At 37.4% G+C, this 4,499-nt stretch overlaps 1 long non-coding RNA gene across 1 annotated transcript; it reads right to left on the minus strand.

The window, feature by feature from the left end:
• Positions 1 to 903: 903 nt before the first annotated feature.
• On the minus strand, positions 904 to 3,862 carry LOC116410942. The gene is made up of 2 exons (XR_004222772.1): positions 3,726 to 3,862; positions 904 to 1,129 (listed from the first exon to the last, which is right to left on the minus strand). It is a non-coding gene; the product is annotated as an uncharacterized LOC116410942 (long non-coding RNA).
• Between the last annotated feature and the right edge of the window lie 637 nt (positions 3,863 to 4,499).

Consider the following 4,499-nt stretch of genomic DNA (forward strand, 5'->3'; position numbering starts at 1 on the left):
TGTTATCTGATTTGTGTACCTTATTGTTTCAAATGAACCGTGACAATCTTGTTTTACGTATAACTGTCACATTTCAAGGGGAAAAGAGATTTATCATATTTCTGAACAAAATATTATTTTAAATTCATTCAATTTGCATTATAATTATTGACATTAGATGACAGATCAGCAGCTATTTGATAGCAAGAGGCAGTGAATGTGTAATGAAGTCTTTATGAGGCTTGAGGTAAGCTTTTATCTAAATTGAATAATAAAGTGAATACTAAAGCAGAATCAGAGGTTTAAAAATGTCTTCAAACTAACTTTTAAAAAAAATAATATACAGTATTGGATCAGTTATCCGGAAACCCATTATCCAGAAAGAGACAAATTATGGAAAGCCTGTCTCCCATAGACTGCATTTTAATCAAATAATTCAGATTTTTAAAATTGATTTCCTTTCTCTCTGTAGTAATAAAACAAAACATTGTATTTGATCCCAGCTAAGATATAATTAATCCTTATTGGATGCAAAACAATTTTATTGGGTTTAATTAATGTTTTATTGATTTTTTTAGTAGACTTATATATGGAGATCCAAAATGGAGATCCAAATTACGGAAAGACCCCTTATCCGGAATACACTTATCCAGCATTCTGGATAAAGGGTCCTATACCTGTATTAGATTTCCTTTAATTATTATTCCAGGGATTTCGTTTGTTTCTAAGTTAATTTTTGGTTTTTAGTTTTGCTAACATAGTTTTACATTTTGATTTATTTTTTAAATTCACTCCTTAATTCTTTAACTACTTAACTATTTGAGGACTCTTGAATTTATCACTCATTTGTTTTGAATATTTTTATGGCTGCTCTCAGTTCACATAGACCCATATTACATAATCCTTAACATAGAAAAGCTCCTGCAGAATCAAAACAAGTTTTATTGCTCTTGTTGTGTTGAAGTCAAGACTTCTCTACATGTTAATAATGATTGCAAAAATCAAGAGTCGGAATAGTGTGTACGGGCAAAAAGTTCCCATGCTTAGTGGCTTAAATAAGCCATCAATGTCCAGCATTCTCCTGGTTGAAGTATGTGTTAAACTGCACTTGTTCCACACCATGATACTTACAATCCTACACAAAGAAAACCTGGAACAAAAAGAACCAGTGTTAAACAGGATAATTCTTGCATTCACTTTTATTTCTGTTTTCTGCTTCCTATGCTTTTGTCACTGACTTTTTTCTTTCTCTCTCTGGGTTTTCTTTCTCTCCCTTGTGTTTTACAGCCAGGCTTTGTTACCCACAAAATAATGTCTGGAGATTCTTGTTTCCTTAAAAAAAGAACTCGTAAAAGAGGAGTGCAGTTGCAATGCTGCCCATGCATGCAGAACATCCCTGTCTGTTTTTGTGCATTGAGTTGGTGAGGGGGCAGCAGGGAACATGCAGCCAGTCTCACTAGGATAATGGGAGGTTGGACAGCTGGGGACCCGCAACAAAAGATTCACTCTTCTGTCAGCAGTGTTTACTTAGTGTTGTTTCTGACCCCTGTGTTAGACTTGTTTCTAATACACAGGCTTATCAAACCATTTTAATTGGCTTTCATTAAAGTGGTACGCACCAAGTGCTCATCTGCATGTGTTTCCAAACAACTTAATTGACTTTGCTAATATTCTTTGTTTTTTCTATACAATCAGACTTTAATAGTACTGTGTTTGGATAATGGCTGCTCCACTGAATAGGCTTGGCTTTTGACTAATTAAGCTTAATAAATTGTGAGTGTATATAAGAAGTTGTAAAACGCAGGATGCTGGTAAGACACCATTTAAATAGTGAGCTGTCTTTTTTAAAAGTGTAGAAAGACAGACAAATAGATAGATAGATGGTAGATAGATAATTGTAAATTTTATTGTATCTGTGTAGACAATGTACTGGATGGAGTGGGAATTGGGAGTGGAAGTAGAAACATTTTGAGAGGGATGGCATGTCTTGTTTAGCACCTAAAATCCATTCCTACCCTGTTGCCACTCTAAAATCTTATGAAGTGACTATAGAACAGCTGTTCAACCAGCATTAAACCACATACTGCAACATATTTCATTCTAATGATGCTGGTATTGTAATGTAGCTGTTGTTGGAAGTAGGTTGAACATTTTGCTCAGGACATATAATAGACACATAATGCTTTTTTCCCCTCAGATATCACCTGATCAGAAAACTGGATCACCCAATGCTGTGGCTAATGTGCATATAAAACATTTAATTTAAACCCAATAAAAAATGTAATTTACACCCAATACAGTAAAATATGGCAATTAAAGTCAGCCCTTTAATAGTACACACTGCTTTAGAAAGTGTATGACAGTTAGATAGATAGACCAATAATAGATGGATGGATAGATGATAGATAGATAGACAGATAGTAGATGGATAGATATGTTGATGGATATTATAGATAGATAGACAGACAGATAGTAGATAGATAGATATGTAGATGGATATTAGATGTATAGATAGGATACCTAAGGGCTCTGGCACATGGGGAGATTAGTCGCCCGCGACAAAACTCCCTGTTCGCGGGCGACTAATCTCCCCGAGTTGTCTTCCCGAACATGTAAGTCGCCGGTGGGATGGCAGACGCGGCGGCGCGATTTCACGAAATTGCCGAAAAAGACTCGCGAGGCGATTTGCGCTAAATCGCGCCGCCGCGTGTGCCATCCCACTGGCAACTTACATTGTCGCCGGTGGGATGGCAGGGGAAGGCAACTCGGGGAGATTAGTCGCCCGCGAACAGGGAGTTTTGTCGCGGGCGACTAATCTCCCCGTGTGCCAGAGCCCTAAAGATGGATCCTTCACCGGGAGAGATCTGGTGTTTATTCAATGATTAACACCAGTAGCATGAATGTTCCAGGAAGAATGTAAAGGTTTAGCCAAAGAAATTGCCATTTTGAATCAATCTGCTGAAATTCTTTTTTTAATCCTTCATGAGCCCCTGTCATCTTTCGTGTTTCTTGCTGGGAAAATATTAACCCTGGTCAAATCTTCTCTCAATGATTTTATTACAACATCTCACTTACTGATCAGGGTCTAGCCCAAACTGACTCACTTTCAACAACTGTGTGGCTTTTTTTTAACTTTAGTCTACATTATTATTTCCTTTCTTACCATATCATTTTATTAACATCAATGTTCATTTTATGTAAGGTAACAAAGGCTGAAACCTTTGTGTGCTTCAGGTTTTTTAGAGAGGAATTAGTACTACATTGATTAACATTTATAGTCACCCGTAATGTAAAATCTACAGTGGTGACACTAAGTGCCATCCTTAGTATGATCTATGGAACGTAAAGTGCTAAGGTTACTGGCTTTTAATCATCTATAAAACTTGGAAAAAAACTTCGCCAAAATCAATGCGACTTCTTGCTTGTGCATTTCATTGCAAATCAAAAGCAATAGTGCAGAAGTCTGACTGGCATCATTTCTGGTGTTTGTCATGTCAATGACACCTGTGTCCTGTTCTTTAGGCACAATTGTGCTGTGTCTATTGATGCTGGGAGTAAAGTGATCCCTGGAGGTACCTCCTGGTCAGGTGGTGGCAGCAGCTCCAGGGTTCCCCTACCTCCAGAGGCACAGCACTACTCGATTTGGAACAGAAGCCAGGAAGTGAGCAGCGCCAAGCACAAGTACATGAAAATACAAAGAGCATTTTGAGGTAGGTACCTTGAAAGGGGCTTAAAGCACAACTCACCATAGCTTCTCATGTGGAGCATTATACTGGCTCTTCCCATCGATAACATTGAGCTGGAATAAGCAACTCTTCTGATGCTGAATTGCCACAACTTTCCCTCAGGGAGCTTCCATCAATCCAGCTGCCCCATGTGTCCTAACTGAAGCACTGCAATGGAATTACCGTATGCATAGCATTACATTTTTCCTATTTTTTATCTTAGACATTAAGTCCCATTTGTAAATATAAGGCTGTGGAAAATATCCTTACTGTTTTTTAATGCTTGTTAGACACAGCTAAAATGTGTTTTATTTTTGTGTTTTATGAATGAGCAGATTATTTCATTATATATAAATGCTATACAACAGTCTAAGCTCCAATTAAAAATATAACACTGCCAAGTGCATTTTGAGCATTTAGCATAGATTTGTCAGAGGATGACTCACATTAAACTCCTTAAAATAAGTTTGCATTGCATGCTTTTAGAAAGCAAAACTGATTGTGGATTTCCATTTTATCACCAGTTGCAGACGTGTTCAGTGCTGCCTGTCTATTTTAGATATGATGCTGAGACAGCGCCTCCCTTTAAATTGAACAGAGGACTGAATAAAGAGAGCAGTACTTTGTAGTCTACATAGTCCATTTTTAATTCAGAAACGCATCTATACTCCTGGGAGCACTGCCTTTGATCTCTTTGATTTTTACACCAGATCTGTTATGGACTAAAATTCCTAGGTTTTCCATAGAAACATCTCCATTCCTTAGGGATATTGATGTTTTCTTCTTCCTAGGGGT

Source organism: Xenopus tropicalis, chromosome 5 (genome assembly GCF_000004195.4).
Source record: "Xenopus tropicalis strain Nigerian chromosome 5, UCB_Xtro_10.0, whole genome shotgun sequence".
In the NCBI taxonomy this organism is placed as follows: domain Eukaryota; kingdom Metazoa; phylum Chordata; class Amphibia; order Anura; family Pipidae; genus Xenopus; species Xenopus tropicalis.